Here is a 21,165-nt window from a genome sequence, read left to right as displayed (position 1 = left end):
CCACTTCATGCTCCTCCTACTTTTCAGACCATTTCCTGCTCCTCATATTTTTGACACCTTTTGAAGCTCTTCATATTTTTCACACCTTTTCAGGCTCTTCATGTTTCTCAACACCGCTTCATGCTCCTCCTAGTTTTCAGACCGTTTCATGCTCCTCATATTTGTGACACCATTTGAAGCTCTTCATATTTTTCACACCTTTTCAGGCTCTTCATGTTTTTGAACACCGTTTCCTGATCCTCCTATTTTTCAGAACGTTTCATGCTCCTCATATTTTGACACCTTTTAAAGCTCTTCATATTTTTCACACCTTTTGTGGCTCTTCATGTATTTCAACACCGCTTCATGATCCTCCTATTTTTGAGACCATTTCATACTCCTTATATTTTTGACATTTTTTGAGGCTCTTCATATGTTTCACACCTTTTCAGGCTCTTCATGTTTTTGAACACCGGTTCATGCTCCTAGTATTTTTCAGAACATTTCATGCTCATCCCCTTTTGACACCTTTGAAGCTCTTCAAATTTTTCACACCTTTTGAAGCTCTTCATATTTTTCACATTTTTGAAGCTATTCATATTTTTCACACGGTTTCAGGCTCTTCATGCTTTTCAACACCGCTTCATGATCCTCTTTTTTTTAAGAACGTTTCATGTTCCTCATATTTTGACACCTTTTAAAGCTCTTCATATTTCTCACACCTTTTCAGGCTCTTCATGGTTTAGAACACCACTTCATCCTCCTCCTATTTTTCAGACCGTTTCATGCTCCTCATATTATTGACACCTTTTGAAGCTCTTCATATTTCTCACACCTTTTCAGGCTCTTCATGTTTTTGAACACCGGTTCATGCTCCTAGTATTTTTCAGACCGTTTCATGCTCATCTCATTTTAGACACCTTTTGAAGCTTTTCATATATTTCACATCTTTTGAAACTCTTCATATTTTTCACACCTTTTCAGGCTCTTCATGTTTTTGAACACCACTTCATGCTCGTCCTATTTTTCAGACCGGATCATGCTCCTCATATTTTTCACACCTTTTGTAGCTCTTCATATTTTTCACACCTTTTCAGGCTCTTCAGGTTTTTGAACATCGCTTCATGGTATTCCTATTTATCAGACCGTTTCATACTCCTCATATTTTGGACACGTTTTGAAGCTCTTCATATTTTTCACACCTTTTCAGGCTCTTCATGTTTCTGAACACCGCTTCATGCTCCTTCTTATTTTCAGACCGTTTCATGCTCATCTTATTTTTGACACCTTTTGAAGCTCTTCATATTATGCACATCTTTTGAAACTCTTCATATTTTTCACACCTTCTCAGGCTCTTCATTTTTTTCAACACCACTTCATGCTCCTCCTATTTTTCAGACCGTTTCATGCTCATCTCATTTTTGACACCTTTTGAAGCTCTTCACATTTTTCACACCTTTTGAAGTTCTTCATATTTTTCACACGTTTTCAGGCTCTTCATGTTTTTCAACACCGCTTCATGCTCCTCCTCTTTTTCAGACCGTTTCATGCTCCTCATATTTTTGACACCTTTTGAAGCTCTTCATATTTTACACACCTTTTCAGGCTCTTCATGTTTTTGAACACCGCTTCAGGCTCCTCCTATTTTTCAGACCGTTTCATGCTCCTCATATTTTTCACACCTTTTGAAGCTCTTCATATTTTTCACACCTTTTCAGGCTCTTTATGTTTTTCAACACAACTTCATGCTCCTCAAATTTTTCAGACCTTATCATGCTCCTCATGTATTTCACACCTTTTGAAGCTCTTCATATTTTTCACACCTTTTCATGCTCTTCATGTTTTTGAACACCGTTTCATGCTCCTCTATTTTTCCAACCGTTTCATGCTCCTCATATTTTTGACACCTTTTGAAGCTCTTCATATTTTCCACACCTTTTCTGGCTTCATGTTTTTCAACACCGCTTCATGATTTTCCTATTTCTCAGAGTGTTTCATGCTCCTCATATTTTTGACACCTTTTGAAAATCTTCGTATTTTTCACACTTTTCAGGCTCTTCATGTTTTTCAACTCGGCTTCATGCTCCTCCAATTTTCAGACTGTTTCATTCTCCTCATATTTTTGACAACTTTTGAAGCTCTTCATATATTTCACACCTTTTCAGGCTCTTAATTTTTCTCAACACCACTTCATGCTCCTCCTATTTTTCAGACCGTTTCATGTTCATCTCATTTTTGACACTTTTGAAGCTCTTCGTATTTTTCACACCTTTTGAAGCTCTTCATATTTTTCACATTTTTGAAGCTCTTCATATTTTTCACACGTTTTCAGGCTCTTCATGTTTTTCAACACCGCTTCATGCTCCTCCTATTTTTCAGACCGTTTCATGCTCCTCATGTATTTCACACCTTTTGAAGCTCTTCATATTTTTCACACCTTTTCAGGCTCTTCATGTTTTTCAACACTGCTTTATGCTCCTCCTATTTTACAGACCGTTTCATGCTCCTCATATTTTTGACACCTTTTGAAGCTCTTCATATTTTTCACACCTTTCCAGGCTCTTCATATTTTTGAACACCGGATCATGCTCCTCCTATTTTTCAGACCGTTGCATGCTCCTCATATTTTTCACTCCTTTTGAAGCTCTTCATATTTTTCACACCTTTTCAGTCTCTGCATGTTTTTGAACACCGCTTCATGCCCCTCCTCTTTTTCAGACCGTTTCATCTCCTCATGAATTTCACACCTTTTGAAGCTCTTCATACTTTGCACACCTTTTCAGGCTCTTGAAGTTTTTCCCAACCACTTCATGCTCCTCCTACTTTTCAGACCATTTCATGCTCCTCATATTTTTGACACCTTTTGAAGCTCTTCATATTTTTCACACCTTTTCAGGCTCTTCATGTTTCTCAACACCGCTTCATGCTCCTCCTAGTTTTCAGACCGTTTCATGCTCCTCATATTTTTGACACCTTTTGAAGCTCTTCCTATATTTCACACATTTTCAGGCTCTTCATGTTTTTCAACATCACTTCATGCTCCTCCTATATTTCAGTCCGTTTCATGCACATCTCATTTTTGAAAACTTTTGAAGCACTTCTTATTTTTCACACCTTTTCAGGCTCTTCATGTTTTTCAACAGCGCTTCATGCTCCTCCTATTTTTCAGACCGTTTCATGCTTCTCATATTTTTGAGACCTTGAAGCTCTTCATATTTTTCACACCTTTCACGCTCTTCATGTTTTTAAGGACCGCTTCATGCTCCTCCTATTTTTCAGAAGCTTCAAGCTTTTCATATTTTTGACACCTTTTGAAGCCCTCAAATTTTTCACACCTTTTCAGGCTCTTCATGTTTTTTGACGACTGCTTCTTGCTCCTCCTATTTTTCAGAGTGTTTCATGCTTCTCATATTATTGACACCTTTTGAAGCTCTTCATATATTTCACACCTTTTCAAGCTCTTCATCTTCTTCAAAACCATTTCATGCTCCTCATATTTTTCAGACCGTTTCATGTTCCTCATATTTTTGACACCTTTTGAAGCTCTTCATATTTTTCACACCTTTTCAGGCTCTTCATGTTTTTGAACACCGTTTCATGCTCCTCCTGTTTTTCAGACTGTTTCATGCTCCTCATATTTTTGACACCTTTTGAAGCTCTTCATATTTCTCACACCTTTTCTGGCTCTTCATGTTTTTGAACACAGTTTCATGCTCCTCCTATTTTTCAGACCGTTTCATGCTCCTCATATTTTTGACACCTTTTCAAACTCTTCATATTTTTCACAACTTTTGAAACTCTTTATATTTTGCACACCTTTTCAGGCTCTTGAAGTTTTTCACAACCACTTCATGCTCCTCCTACTTTTCAGACCATTTCATGCTCCTCATATTTTTGACACCTTTTGAAGCTCTTCATATTTTTCACACCTTTTCAGGCTCTTCATGTTTCTCAACACCGCTTCATGCTCCTCCTAGTTTTCAGACCGTTTCATGCTCCTCATATTTGTGACACCATTTGAAGCTCTTCATATTTTTCACACCTTTTCAGGCTCTTCATGTTTTTGAACACCGTTTCATGATCCTCCTATTTTTCAGAACGTTTCATGCTCCTCATATTTTGACACCTTTTAAAGCTCTTCATATTTTTCACACCTTTTGTGGCTCTTCATGTATTTCAACACCGCTTCATGATCCTCCTATTTTTGAGACCATTTCATACTCCTTATATTTTTGACATTTTTTGAGGCTCTTCATATGTTTCACACCTTTTCAGGCTCTTCATGTTTTTGAACACCGGTTCATGCTCCTAGAATTTTTCAGACCATTTCATCCTCATCTCATTTTGACACCTTTGAACCTCTTCAAATTTTTCACACCTTTTGAAGCTCTTCATATTTTTCACATTTTTGAAGCTATTCATATTTTTCACCCGGTTTCAGGCTCTTCATGCTTTTCAACACCGCTTCATGATCCTCTTTTTTTTAAGAACGTTTCATGTTCCTCATATTTTGACACCTTTTAAAGCTCTTCATATTTCTCACACCATTTCAGGCTCTCCATGTTTTTCCTCAGCGATTCATGCTCCTCCTATATTTGAGTCCGTTTCATGCTCCTCATATTTTTGACACCTTTTGAAGCTCTTCATATTTTTCACACCTTTTCAGGCTCTTCATGTTTTTGAACACCGTTTCATGCTCCTCCTATTTTTCAGAATCGTTTCATGCTCCTAATATTTTTCACACCTTTTGAAGCTCTTCATATTTTTCACACCTTTTTAGACTCATCATTTTTTTGCACACCGCTTCATGATCCTCATATTTTTCACACCGTTTCATGCTCCTCATATTTTTCACACCTTTTGATGCTCTTCATATATTTCAGACCTTTTCAGGCTCTTTATGTTTTTGAACACCACTTCATGCTCCTCGTATGTTTCAGACCGTTTCATGCACCTCATATTTTTGACACGTTTTGGGGCTCTCATATTTTTCACACCATTCCAGGCTCTTCATATTTGTGAACACCGTTTCATGCTCCTCCTATTTTTCAGACCTTTTCATGCTCCTCATATTTTTCACACCTTTTGAAACTCTTCATGTTTTTCACATCTTGCTTCACGCTCCTCCTATTTTTGAGACGGTTTCATGCTACTCATAATTTTGACAACTTTGGAGCTCTTCATATTTTTCTCACCTTTTCAGGCTCTCCATGTTTTTCAACACCGTTTCATGCTCCTCCTATTTTTCAGACCTTTTCATGCTCCTCATATTTTTGAAAATTTTGAAGTTCTTCATATTTTTCACACATTTTCAGGCTTTTCATATTATTGAACACCGCTTCATGCTCCTCCTATTTTTCAAACGGTTTCATGCTCCTCATAGTTTTCACACCTTTTGAAGCTCTTCATATTTTTCACACCTTTTCAGGCTCTTCATGTTTTTGAACACCATTTCATGCTCCTCGTATTTTTCACACCGTTTCATGCTCCTCATATTTTTCACACATTTTGATGCTCTTCATATATTTCACACCTTTTCAGGCTCTTTATGTTTTTGAACACGACTTCATGCTCCTCGTATTTTCAGACCATTTCATGCTCCTCATATTTTTGACACGTTTTGAGGCTCTCATATTTTTCACACCATTCCAGACTCTTCATATTTTTGAACACCGTTTCATGCTCCTCCTATTTTTCAGACCGTTTCATGCTCCTCATATTTTTGACACGTTTTGGGCTCTTCATATTTTTCACACCATTCCAGGCTCTTCATATTTTTGAACACCGTTTCATACTCCTCCTATTTTTCATACAGTTTCATGCTCCTCATATTTTTGACACGTTTTGGGGCTTTCATAATTTTCACACCATTCCAGGCTCTTCATATTTTTGAACAACTTTTCATGCTCCTCCTATTTTTCAGACCGTTTCATGCTCCTCTCATTTCTGAAATCTTTTGAAGCTCTTCATATATTTCACACATTTTCAGGCTCTTAATGTTTTTCAACACCACTTCATGCTCCTCCTATTTTTCAGACCGTTTCATGCTCATCTCATTTTTGACACCTTCTGAAGCGCTTCATAGTTTTCACAAATTTTCAGGCTCTTCATATTTTTGAACACCGCTTCATGCTCCTCCTATTTTTCAGACCGTTTCATGCTCCTCATGTATTTCACACATTTTGCGGCTCTTCATATTTTACACACCTTTTCAGGTTCTTCATGATTTTCAACACCACTTCATGCTCCTCCTATTTTTCAGACCGTTTCATGTTCCTTATATTTTTGACACCTTTTGAAGCTCTTCATATTTTTTACACCCTTCCAGGCTCTTCAAGTTTTTCAACACGGCTTCATGCTCTTCCTATTTTTGAGACCGTTTCATGATGCTCATATTTTTCACACCTTTTGAAGCTCTTCATATTTTTCACACCTTTTCAGGCTCTTCATGTTTTTCAACACCGCTTCATGCTCCTCCTATTTTTCAGACCGTTTCATGCTCCTCATGTATTTCACACCTTTTGAAGCTCTTCATATTTTTCACACGTTTTCAGGCTCTTCATGTTTTTCAACAAGGCTTCATGCTCCTCCTATTTTTCAGACCGTTTCATGCTCCTCTTGTATTTCACACCTTTTGAAGCTCTTCATATTTTACACACCATTTCAGGCTCTTCATGTTTTTCAACACCGCTTCATGCTCCTCCTATTTTTCACACCTTTTGAAGCTCTTCATATTTTTCACACGTTTTCCGGCTCTTCATGTTTTTGAACACCTCTTCATGCTCTTCCTATTTTTCAGACCGTTTCATGCTCATGTCAATTTTCACACCTTTTCAGGCTCTTCTTATTTTCAAACCAGTGAAGCTCTTCATATTTTTCACACTTTTTCAGGCTTTTCATGTTTAGAACACCGCTTCATGCTCCTCCTATTTTTCAGACCGTTTCATGCTCATCTCATTTTTGACACCTTTTCAGGCTCTTCATATTTTCAAACCTTTTGAAGCTCTTCATATTTTTCAGACTTTTTCAGGCTCTTCATGTTTTGAACACCACTTCATGCTCCTCCTATTTTTCAGACCGTTTCATGCTCCTCATATTTTTGAAACCTGTTGAAGCTCTTCATATATTTCACACCTTTTGAAGCTCTTCATATTTTTCACTCCTTTTCAGGCTCTTCATGTTTTTCAACAACGCTTCATGCTACTCCTATTTTTCAGACCGTTTCATGCTCCTCATATTTTTGAAACCTGTTGAAGCTCTTCATATATTTCACACCTTTTGAAGCTCTTCATATTTTTCACACGTTTTCACGCTCTTCATGTTTTTCAACACCGCTTCTTGATCCACCTATATTTCAGACCGTTTCATGCTCCTCATATTTTTGACACGTTTTGAAGCTCTTCATATTTTACACACATTTTCAGGCTCTTCATGTTTTTGAACACCGCTTCATGCTCCTCCTATTTTTAACACCTTTTGAAGCTCTTCATATATTTTACACTTTTTCAGGCTCTTCATGTTTTTCAACACCACTTCATGCTTCTCCTATTTTTCAGACCGTTTCATGCTAATCTAATTTTTGACACCTTTTGAAGCTCTTCATATTTTTCACACGTTTTTAGGCTCTTCATGATTTTGAACACGGCTTCATGCTCCTCCTCCTTTTCAGACCGTTTCATGCTCGTCATGTATTTCACACATTTTGAAGCTCTTCATATTTTTCACACCTTTTCAGGCTCTTCATGTTTTTGAACACGATTTCATGCTCCTCCTATTTTTCAGACCTTTTCATGCTCCTCACATTTTTGACACCTTTTTAATCTCTTCATATATTTTACACCTTTTCAGGCTCTTCATGTTTTTCAACACCACTTCATGCTCCTCCTTTTTCAGACCATTTCATGCTCATCTCATTTGTCACACTTTTTGAAGCTCTTCATATTTTTGACACCTTTTGAGCTCTTCATATTTTTCACACCTTTTGAGGCTCTTCATGTTTTTCAACACCGTTTCATGCTCCTCCTATAATTCAGACGGTTTCATGCTCCTCAAGTCTTTCACTCCTTTTGTAGCTCTTCATATTTTTCACGCCTTTTCAGGCTCTTCATGTTTTTCAACACCGCTTCATCCTACTCCTATTTTTGAGACCGATTAATGCTCCTCATGTATTTCACACCTTTTGAAGCTCTTCATATTTTTCACACGATTTCAGGCTCTTCATGTTTTTCAACAAAACTTCATGCTCCACCATTTTTCAGACCGCTTCATGCTCATCTCATTTTTGACACTTTTTGAAAGTGTTCATATTTTTCACACCTTTTGAAGCTCTTCATATTTTTCACACGTTTTCAGGGTCTTCATGTTTTTCAACACCGCTTCATGCTCCTCCTATTTTTCACACCTTTTGAAGCTCTTCATATTTTTCACACCTTTTCAGCCTCTTCATGTTTTTGAACAGCTCTTCATGCTGCTCCTATTTTTCAGACCGTTTCATGCTTCTCATATTTTTGACACGTTTTGAAGCTCTTCTTATTTTTCACACATTTTCAGGCTCTTCATGTATTTCAACACCACTTCATGCTCCTCCTATTTTTCAGACCGTTTCATGCTCCTCATATTTTTGACACCTTTTGAAGCTCTTCATATTTTTCACACCTTGTCAGGCTGTACATGTTTTTGAACACCTCTTCATGCTCTTCCTATTTTGCAGACCTTTTCATGCTCATGTCAATTTTCACACCTTTTCAGGCTCTTCTTATTTTTCAAACCAGTGAAGCTCTTCATATTTTTCACACTTTTTCAGGCTTTTCATGTTTATAACACCGCTTCATGCTCCTCCTATTTTTCAGACCGTTTCATGCTCCTCATATTTTTGAAACCTGTTGAAGCTCTTCATATATTTCACACCTTTTGAAGCTCTTCATATTTTTCACTCCTTTTCAGGCTCTTCATGTTTTTCAACATCGCTTCATGCTACTCCTATTTTTCAGACCGATTAATGCTCCTCATTTATTTCACACCTTTTGAAGCTCTTCATATTTTTCACACGATTTCAGGCTCTTCATGTTTTTCAACAACACTACATGCTCCACCATTTTTGAGACGCTTCATGCTCATCTCATTTTTGACACTTTTTGAAGCTGTTCATATTTTTCACACCTTTTGAAGCTCTTCATGTTTTTCACACGTTTTCAGGCTCTTCATGTTTTTCAACACCGCTTCATGCTCCTCCTAATTTTCAGACCTTTTCATGCTCCATATATATTTGACACCTTTTGAAGCTTTTCATATTTTTCACAACTTTTCATGCTCTTCATGTTTTTGAACACCATTTCATGCTCCTCCTATTTTGCAGACAGTTTCATTCTCCTCATATTTTTGACACCTTTTGAAGCTCTTCACATTTTTCACACCTTTTCAGGCTCTTCATGATTTTCAACACCGCTTCATTCTCCTCCTATTTTTCAGACCGTTTCATGCTCGTCTCATTTTTGATACCTTTTGAAGCTGTTCATATTTTTCACACCTTTTGAAGCTCTTCATATTTTTCACAATTTTGAAACTCTTCACATTTTTCACACCTTTTCAGGCTCTTCATGTTTTTGAACACCACTTCATGCTCCTCCTATTTTTCAGAACTTTTCATGCTCCTCATATTTTTGACTCCTTTTGAAGCTCTTCATATTTTTCACACATTTTCAGGCTCTTCATCTTTGTCAAACCACTTCATGCTTCTCCTATTTTTCAGAACGTTTCAGGCTCCTCATATTTTTGACAGCTTTTGAATCTCTTCATATTTTTCACACCTTTTCATGCTCTTCGTATTTTTCAACACCGTGTCATGCTTCTCCTATTTTTCACACGGTCTCATGCTCCTCATATTTTTCACACCTTTAAAGCTCTTCATATTTTTCTCACATTTTAAGGCTCTTCATGTTTTTCAACACCGTGTCATGCTCCTCCTGTTTTTCAGACGGTTTCATGCTCCTCATAATTTTCACACCTTTAAAGCTCTTTATATTTTTCACACCTTTTCTGGTTCTCATGTTTTTGAACACAGCTTCATGCTCCTCCTATTTTTCAGACCGTTTCATGCTCCTCATATTTGACACGTTTTGAAGCTCTTCATACGTTTCACACCTTTTCAGGCACTTCATGTTTTTCAACACCGCTTCATGCTCCTCCTAATTTTCAGACCGTTTCATGCTCCTCATATTTGACAAGTTTTGAAGCTCTTCGTATATTTCAAACCTTTTCAGGCTCTTCATGTTTTTCAAAACCGCTTTATGCTCCTCCTATATTTCAGAAAGTTTCATGTTCCTCATATTTTTGATACCTTTTGAAGCTCTTCATATTTTTCACACCATTTCATGCTCTTCATGTTTTCAACACGGATTCTTGCTCCTCCTATTTTTCAGACCGTTTCATGCTCCTCCTATTTCTCAGGCCGTTTCATGCTCCTCATATTTTGACACGTTTTGAAGCTCTTCATATTTTTCACACCTTTTCAGGCTCTTCATGTTTTTGAACACCGTTTCATGCTCCTCCTGTTTTTCAGACTGTTTCATGCTCCTCATATTTTTGACACCTTTTGAAGCTCTTCATATTTTTCACACCTTTTCAGTCTCTGCATGTTTTTGAACACCGCTTCATGCCCCTCCTCTTTTTCAGACCGTTTCATCTCCTCATGAATTTCACACCTTTTGAAGCTCTTCATACTTTGCACACCTTTTCAGGCTCTTGAAGTTTTTCCCAACCACTTCATGCTCCTCCTACTTTTCAGACCATTTCATGCTCCTCATATTTTTGACACCTTTTGTAGCTCTTCATATTTTTCACACCTTTTCAGGCTCTTCATGTTTCTCAACACCGCTTCATGCTCCTCCTAGTTTTCAGACCGTTTCATGCTCCTCATATTTTTGACACCTTTTGAAGCTCTTCCTATATTTCACACATTTTCAGGCTCTTCATGTTTTTCAACATCGCTTCATGCTCCTCCTATATTTCAGTTCGTTTCATGCACATCTCATTTTTGAAAACTTTTGAAGCACTTCTTATTTTTCACACCTTTTCAGGCTCTTCATGTTTTTCAACACCGCTTCATGCTCCTCCTATTTTTCAGACCGTTTCATGCTTCTCATATTTTTGAGACCTTGAAGCTCTTCATATTTTTCACACCTTTCACGCTCTTCATGTTTTTAAGGACCGCTTCATGCTCCTCCTATTTTTCAGAAGCTTCAAGCTTTTCATATTTTTGACACCTTTTGAAGCCCTCAAATTTTTCACACCTTTTCAGGCTCTTCATGTTTTTTGACGACTGCTTCTTGCTCCTCCTATTTTTCAGAGTGTTTCATGCTTCTCATATTATTGACACCTTTTGAAGCTCTTCATATATTTCACACCTATTCAAGCTCTTCATCTTCTTCAAAACCATTTCATGCTCCTCATATTTTTCAGACCGTTTCATGTTCCTCATATTTTTGACACCTTTTGAAGCTCTTCATATTTTTCACACCTTTTCAGGCTCTTCATGTTTTTGAACACCGTTTCATGCTCCTCCTGTTTTTCAGACTGTTTCATGCTCCTCATATTTTTGACACCTTTTGAAGCTCTTCATATTTCTCACACCTTTTCTGGCTCTTCATGTTTTTGAACACAGTTTCATGCTCCTCCTATTTTTCAGACCGTTTCATGCTCCTCATATTTTTGACACCTTTTCAAACTCTTCATATTTTTCACAACTTTTGAAACTCTTTATATTTTGCACACCTTTTCAGGCTCTTGAAGTTTTTCACAACCACTTCATGCTCCTCCTACTTTTCAGACCATTTCATGCTCCTCATATTTTTGACACCTTTTGAAGCTCTTCATATTTTTCACACCTTTTCAGGCTCTTCATGTTTCTCAACACCGCTTCATGCTCCTCCTAGTTTTCAGACCGTTTCATGCTCCTCATATTTGTGACACCATTTGAAGCTCTTCATATTTTTCACACCTTTTCAGCCTCTTCATGTTTTTGAACACCGTTTCATGATCCTCCTATTTTTCAGAACGTTTCATGCTCCTCATATTTTGACACCTTTTAAAGCTCTTCATATTTTTCACACCTTTTGTGGCTCTTCATGTATTTCAACACCGCTTCATGATCCTCCTATTTTTGAGACCATTTCATACTCCTTATATTTTTGACATTTTTTGAGGCTCTTCATATGTTTCACACCTTTTCAGGCTCTTCATGTTTTTGAACACCGGTTCATGCTCCTAGAATTTTTCAGACCATTTCATCCTCATCTCATTTTGACACCTTTGAACCTCTTCAAATATTTCACACCATTTGAAGCTCTTCATATTTTTCACACCTTTTCAGCCTCTTCATGTTTTTGAACACCGTTTCATGCTCCTCCTGTTTTTCAGACTGTTTCATGCTCCTCATATTTTTGACACCTTTTGAAGCTCTTCATATTTTTCACATCTTTTCAGGCTCTTCATGTTTTTCAACACCGCTTCATGCTCCTCCTATTTTTCAGAGAGTTTCATGCTCCTCATATTTTTGACACCTTTTGAAGCTCTTCATATTTTTCTCACCTTTTCAGCTCTTCATGTTTTGAACACCGTTTCATGCTCCTCCTATTTTTCAGACCGTTTCATTCTCCTATATTTTTGACACCTTTTGAAGCTCTTCATATATTCACACCTTTACAGGCTATTCACCTTTTTCAACACCACTTCATGCTCCTCCTATTTTTCAGAGAGTTTCATGCTCGTCATGTATTTCACACCTTTTGAAGCTTTTCATATTTTTCACACCTTTTGAAGCTCTTCATATATTTCTCAGCTTTCCAGGCTATTCAGGTTTTCAATACCACTTCATGCTACTCCTCTTTTTCAAACCGTATCATGCTCCTCCTATTTTTGACACCTTGTGAAGCTTTTCATATTCTTCACACCTTTCAGGTTCTTCATGTTTTTCAAGACCACATCATGCTGCTCGTATTTTTCAGACCGTTTCATGCTCCTCATATTTTTGACACCTTTTGAAACTCTTCATATATATCACTCCTTTTCAGGCTCTTCATTTTTTGAACACCACTTCATGCTCCTCCTATTTTTCAGACCGTTTCATGCTCGTCACATTTTTGACACCTTTTGAAGCTTTTCAGATTTTTCACACCTTTTCAGGCTCTTCATGTTTTTCAACACCACTTCAAGCTCCTCCAGGTTTGCAGACCGTTTCATGCTCCTCATATTTTTCACACCTTTTGAAGCTCTTCATATTTTTCTCACCTTTTCAGGCTCTTTATGTTTTTGAACACCGCTTCATGCTCCTGCTATATTTCAGACCGTTTCATGCTCCTCATTTTTTGACATCTTTTGAAGCTTTTCATATTCTTCACACCTTTTCAGTCTCTTCATGTTTTTCAAAAACGCTTCTTGCTCCTCCTATTTTTCAGACCCTTTCATGCTCATCTCATTTTTGACACGTTTTGAATCTCTTCATATTTTTCACAACTTTTGAAGCTCTTCATATTTGTCACACGTTTTCAGGCTCTTCATGTTTTTGAACACCGCTTCTTGCGACTCCGTTTCATGCTCCTCTTATTTTTGACACCTTTTGAAGCTCTTCATATTTTTCACCCCTTTTCAGGCTTTTCATGTTTTTCAACACCGCTACATGCTCCTCCTATTTTTCAGACTGTTTCATGCTCCTCATATTTTTCACACCTTTTGAAGCTCTTGATATTTTTCACACCTTTTCAGGTTCTTCATGTTTTTCAACACCGCTTCATGCTCCTCCTATTTTTGAGACCGTTTCATGCTCCTCATTTAATTCACACCTTTTGAAGCTCTTCATATTTTTCACACCTTTTCAAGCTCTTCATATTTTTCCACTCCGCTTTATGCTGATCCTATTTTTCAGACCGTTTCATGCTCCTCATATTTTTGACACCTTTTGAAGCTCTTCATATTTTTCACACCTTTTAAAACTCTTCATATATTTCACACCTTTCCAGGCTATTCATGTTTTCAACACCACTTCATGCTACTCCTATTTTTCAGAACGTATCATGCTCCTCATATTTTTGACACCTTGTGAAGCTTTTCATATTTTTCACACCTTTTCAGGTTCTTCATGTTTTTCAAGACGACATCATGCTGCTCGTATTTTTCAGACCGTTTCATGCTCCTTCTATTTTTGACACCTTTTGAAACTCTTCATATATATCACACCTTTTCAGGCTCTTCATTTTTTGAACACCACTTCATGCTCCTCCTATTTTTCAGACCGTGTCATGCTCCTCATATTTTTCACACCTTTTAAAGCTCTTCATATTTTTTACCTTTTTGAAGCTCTTCATATTTTTCACACATTTTCAGACTCTTCATGTTTTTCACCACCGCCTCATGCTCCTTCTATTTTTCAGACCGTTTCATACTCCTCATATTTTTCACACTTATTGAAGCTCTTCATATTTTTCACATTTTTGAAGCTTTTCATATTTTTCCACTCTGCTTCATGCTGATCCTATTTTTCAGACCGTTTCATGCTCCTCATATTTTTGACACCTTTTGAAGCTCTTCATATTTTTCACACCTTTTCAAGCTCTTCATATTTTTCCACTCCGCTTCATGCTGATCTTATTTTTCAGACCGTTTCATGCTCCTCATATTTTTGACACCTTTTGAAGCTCTTCATATTTTTCACACCTTTTGATACTCTTCATATATTTCACACCTTTTCAGGCTATTCATGTTTTCAACACCACTTCATGCTACTCCTATTTTTCAGAACGTATCATGCTCCTCATATTTTTGACACCTTTTGAAGCTCTTCATTTTTTTCACACCTTTTCAGGCTCTTAATGTATTTGAACACTGTTTCATTATCCTCCTTTTTTTTGACACATTTTGAAGCTCTTCATAATTTTCACACATTTTCAGGCTCTTCATATTTTTCAACACCACTTCATTCTCCTCCTATTTTTCAGATCGTTTCATGCTCCTCATGTATTTGACACCTTTTGTAGCTCTTCATTTTTTTCACACCTTTTCAGGCTCTTCATGTTTCTCAACATCACTTCATGCTTCTTCTATTTTTCACACCGTTTCATGCTCATCATATTTTTGAAACCGTTTCAAGCTCTTCATATATTTCACACCTTTTCAGGCTCTTAATGTTTTCAACACCGCTTCATGCTCATCCTATTTTTCGGACCGCTTCATGCTTCTCATATTTTTCACACCTTTTGAAGCTCTTCATATTTTTCACACCTTTTCAGGCTCCTCATGTTTTTGAACACCGTTTCATGCTGCTCCTATTTTTCAGACCGTTTCATGCTCCTCATATTTTTGACACCTTTTGAAGCTGTTCATATTTTTCAAACCTTTTCAGGCTGTTCATGTTTCACAACAACGCTTCATGCTCCTCCTATTTTTCACACCTTTTGAAGCTCTTCGTATATTTCACACCTTTTCAGGCTCTTCGTGTTTTTGAACAGCGTTTCAAGCTCCTCCTATTTTTCAGTCCGTTTCATGCTCCTCATATATTTGACACCTTTTGAAGCTCTACATATTTTACACAACTTGTCAGGCTCTTCACGATTTTCAACACCGCTTCATGCTCCTCCTATTTTTCAGACCGTTTCAGGCTCCTCATATTTTTGACACCTTTTGAAGCTCTTCATATTTTTCACACCTTTTCAGGCTCTTCATTTTTTTTGAACACCGTTTCATGCTCCTCCTATTTTTCAGACCGTTTCATGCTCCTCCTGTATTTCACATCTTTTGAAGCTGTTCATAATTTTCACACCTTTTAAGCTTTTCATATTTTTCACAACTTGTCAGGCTCTTCATGTTTTTGAACACTGCTTGATGCTCCTCCTATTTTTCAGACCGTTTAATTTTCCTCCTATTTTTCACACCTTTTGAAGCTCTTCATATTTTTCACAGCTCTTCAGGCTCTTCACGATTTTCAACACCGCTTCATGCTCCTCCTATTCTTCAGACTGTTTCATGCTCCTCATATTTTTCACACCTTTTGAAGCTCATTATATATTTCACACCTTTTCAGGCACTTCATGTTCTTCAACACCACTTCATGCTCCTCCAATTTTTCAGACCGCTTCATCTTCATCTCATTTTTTACACCTTTTGAAGCTGTTCATATTTTTCACACCTTTTGACGCTCTTCATATTTTTCACACATTTTCAGGCTCTTCATGTTTTTCAACTCCACTTCATGCTCCTCCTATTTATCCGACCGATTCATGCTCCTCAAATTTGTGACACGTTCTGAAGCTCTTCATGTTTTTCACAACTTTTCAGGCTCTTCATGTATTTCAACACCGTTTCATGCTCCTCCTATTTTCAGACCGTATCATGCTCCTCATGTATTTTACACCTTTTGAAGCTCTTCATATTTTTCACACCTTTTCAGGCTCTTCATGTTTTAGAACACCGCTTCATGCTCCTCCTATTTTTCAGACCGTTTCATGCTCCTCTTATTTTTCACACCTTTTGAAGCTCTTCATATTTTTCACACTTTTTCAGGCTCTTCATGTTTTTGAACAACGCTTCATGCTCCTCCTATTTTTCAGACCGTTTCTAGCTCCTCATGTATTTCACACCTTTTGAAGCTCTTCATATTTTTCACACCTTTTGAAGCTCCTCATATTTTTCACACATTTTCAGGCTCTTCATGATTTTCAGCACCGCTTCTTGGTCCTCCTATTTTTCAGACCGTTTCATTCTCATCTCATTTTTGACGCCTTTTGAAGCTCTTCATATTTTTTACACCTTTGAAGCTCTTCATATTTTTCACACCTTTTCAGGCTCTTCATGTTTTTTAACACCGCTTCATGCGCCTCCTATTTTTCAGACCGTTCCATGCTCCTCATATTTTTGACACCTTTTGAAGTTCTTCATATTTTTCACACCTTTTCTCGCTCTTCATGTTTTTGGACACAGTTTCATGCTCCTCCTATTTTTCAGACCGTTTCATGCTCCTCATATTTTTGACACCTTTTCAAACTCTTCATATTTTTCACAACTTTTGAAACTCTTTATTTTTGCACACCTTTTCAGGCTCTTGAAGTTTTTCACAACCACTTCATGCTCCTCCTACTTTTCAGACCATTTCGTGCTCCTCATATTTTTGACACCTTTTGAAGCTCTTCATATTTTTCACACCTTTTCAGGCTCTTCATGTTTCTCAACACCGCTTCATGCTCCTCCTAGTTTTCAGACCGTTTCATGCTCCTCATATTTTTGACATCTTTTGAAGCTCTTCATATTTTTCACACCTTTTCAGGCTCTTCATGTTTGTCAACATCGCTTCATTCTCCTCCTATTTTTCAGACAGTTTCATGCTCCTCCTATTTTTGACACCTTTTGAAGCTCCACCTATTTTTCACACCTTTTCAGGCTCTTCATGTTTTTCAACAGCGTTTCATGCTCCTCCTATTTTTCAAACCGTTTCATGCTCCCTCTATTTTTCAGACCGTTTCATTCTCTTCATATTTTGACAATTTTGCAAGCTCTTCATATTTTTCACACCTTTTCAGGCTCTTCATGTTTTTGAACACCGCTTCATGCTCCTCCTATTTTTCAGACCGTTTCTTGCTCCTCCTATTTTTCACCGTTTCATTCTCCTCATATTTTCACAATTTTGGAAGCTCTTCATATTTTTCACACCTTTTCAGGCTCTTCATGTTTTTCAACACCGCTTCATGCTCCTCCTATTTTGCAGTCGTTTCATGCTTCTCATATTTTTGAAACCTTTTGAAGCTCTTCGTATTTTTCACAGCTTTTCAGGCTCTTCATGTTTTTCATCACCACTTCATGCTCCTCCTATTTTTCAGACCGTTCATGCTCCTCATATATTTGACACCTTGTGAAGATCTTCCAATTTTTCACACCTTTTCAGGCTCTTCATGTTCTTCAACACCGCTTCATGCTCCTCCTATTTTTCAGACCGTTTCATGCTCCTCATATTTTTGACACCGTTTGAAGCTCTTCATATATTTCACACCTTTTCAGGCTCTTCATGTTTTTAAACACCGCTTCTTGCTCATCCGATTTTTCAGACCGTTTCATGCTCCTCATATTTTTGACACCTTTTGAAGCTCTTCATAATTTTCACACCTTTCCTGCTCTTAATCTTTTTCAAAACCGTTTCATTCTCATCCTATTTTTCAGACTGTTTCATGCTCCTCATATTATTGACACCTTTAGAAGCTCTTCATAGTTTTCATACGTTTTCAGGCTCTTCATGTTTTTCAACAAGATTTCATGCTCCTCCTATTTTTTAGGCCATTTCATGCTCATCTCATTTTTGACACCGTTTGAAGCTCTTCATATTTTTCAAACCTTTTGAAGCTCTTCATATTTTCACACCTTTTGAAGCTGTTCATATTTTTCACACGTTTTCAGGCTCTTCATGTTTTCAACACCGCTTCATGCACCTCCTATTTTTCAGACCGTTTCATGCCCCTCATATTTTTCACACGTTTTGAAGATCTTCATATATTTCACACCTTTTCAGGATCTTCATGTTTTTGAAAAAAACTTCATGCTTCTCTTATTTTTCAGAGCGTTTAATGCTCCTCATGTACTTCACACCTTTTGAAGGTCTTCATACTTTTCACACCTTTTCAGGCTCTTCTTGTTTTTCAACACCGCTTCATGCTCCTCCTATTTTTCAGACCGTTCATTCTCCTCATAATTTTGAACATTTTGAAGCTATTCTTATTTTTCACACCTTTTCAGGCTCTTCATGGTTTTCAAGACCGCTTCATGCTCCTCCTATTTTCCAGACCGTTCATGCTCCTCATATTTTTGACAGCTTTTGAAGCTCTTCATATTTTTCACACATTTTCAGGTTCTTCATGTTTTTCAACACCCCTTCATGCTCCTCCTATTTTTCAGACCGTTTCATGCTCCTCATATATTTGACAACTTTTGAAGCTCTTCATATATTTCACACTTTTTCAGGCTCATCATGTTTTTCAACACCACTTCATGCTCCTCCTATTTTTCTGGCCGTTTCATGCTCATCTCATTTTTGACACCTTTTGAAGCTCTTCATATTTTTCACACTTTTAGAAGCTCTTCATATTTTTCACACGTTCTCAGGCTCTTCATGTTTTTCAACACCGCTTCATGCACCTCCTGTTTTTCAGGCCGTTTCATGCTCATTTCAATTTGACACGTTTTGAAGGTCTTCATATTTTCACAAATTTTCATGCTCTTCATGTTTTCGAACACCGTTTCATGCCCTCCTATTTTTCAGACCGTTTCATGCTCCTCATATTTTTCACACCTTTTGAGCTCTTCATTTTTTTCACACCTTTTCAGGCTCTTCATGTTTTTAAACACTGTTTCATGATCCACCTCTTTTTCAGACCGTTTCATACTCCTCATATTTTTGACACATTTTGAAGCTCTTCATATATTTCACACCTTTTCAGGCTCTTCATATTTTTCAACACCACTTCATGCTCCTCCTATTTTGAGACCGTTTCTTGCTCCTCCTAATTTTGACACTCTTATATGTCTTCATATTTTTCACACCTTTTGAAGCTGTTCATTTTTTCACACTTTTTCAGGCTCTTCATGTTTTTCTACACCACTTCATGCTCCTCCTATTTTTCAGACTGTTTCATGCTCCTCTTATTTTTGACACCTTTTGTAGCTCTTCATACATTTCACACCTTTTCAGGCTCTTCATGTTTTTGAACACCGCTTCATGCTCCTCCTATTTTTCAGACCGTTTCATGCTCCTCATATATTTGACACCTTTTGAAGCTCTTCATATTTTTCACAACTTTTCAGGCTCTTCATGTTTTGAACATCGCTTCCTGCTCCTCCTGTTTTTCAGAGCGTTTCATGCTCCTCATGTATTTCACATCTTTTGAAGCTCTTCATATTTTTGATACTTTTTGAAGCTCTTCATATTTTTCACACCTTTTTAGCCTCTTCATTTTTTTGAACACCGCTTCATGCTCCTCCTATTTTTCAGACCGTTTCATGCTCCTCATATATTTCACACCTTTTGAAGCTCTTCATATTTTTCACACCTTTTGAAGCTCTTCATATTTTTCACACCTTTTCAGGCTCTTAATATTTTTCTACACCGCTTCATGCTCCTCCTATTTTTCAGACCATTTCATGCTCATCTCATTCTTGACACTTTTTGAAGCTCTTCATATTTTTCACACGTTTTCAGGCTCTTCATATTTTTCCACACCGCTTCATGATCCTCCTATTTTTCAAACCGTTTCATGCTCCTCATGTATTTCACACCTTTTGAAGCTTTTCATATTTTTCAGACCTTTTCAGACTCTTCATGTTTTTGAACACCGCTTCATGCTCCTCCTATTTATACACCGTTTCATGCTCCTCATGTATTTCACACCTTTTGTAGCTCTTCATATTTTTTACACCTTTTCAAGCTCTTCATGTTTTTGAACAGCGCTTCATGCTCCTCCTATTTTTCAGACAGTTTCATGCTCCTCATGTATTTCAACCCATTTGAAGCTCTTCGTATTTTTCACACCTTTTCAGGCTCTTCATGGTTTTGAACACCGTTTCATGCTCCTCCTATTTTTCAGACCGTTTCATGCTCCTCATATTTTTGACACTTTTGAAGCTCTTCATATTTTTAACACATTTTCAGGCTCTTCATGGTTTTGAACACCGTTTCATGCTCCTCCTATTTTTCAGACCGTTTCATGCTCCTCATATTTTTGACACTTTTGAAGCTCTTCATATTTTTAACACATTTTCAGTGTCTTCATATTTTTGAACACCGCTTCATGCTCCTCCTGTTTTTCAGACAGTTTCATGCTCCTCATATATTTCACCCCATTTGAAGCTCTTCGTATTTTTCACACCTTTTCAGGATCTTCATGTTTTTGAACACCGCTTCATGCTCCTCCTATTTTTCAAACCGTTACATGCTCCACATTTTTTTGACACCTTTTGAAGCTCTTCATATTTTTCACACCTTTTCAGGCTCTTCATGTTTTTCAACACGGCTTCATGTTCCTCCTATTTTTCAGACCGTTTCATGCTCCTCATATTTTTGACACCTTTTGATGCTCTTCATATATTTCACAACTTTTCAGGCCCTTCAGGTTTTTCAACACCGCTTCATGCTCCTCATAATTTTCAGACCGTTTCATGCTC

This window comes from Dama dama, chromosome 29, assembly GCF_033118175.1.
Source record: "Dama dama isolate Ldn47 chromosome 29, ASM3311817v1, whole genome shotgun sequence".
NCBI lineage: Eukaryota > Metazoa > Chordata > Mammalia > Artiodactyla > Cervidae > Dama > Dama dama.
Note: the sequence above shows the minus strand (reverse complement) of the source record.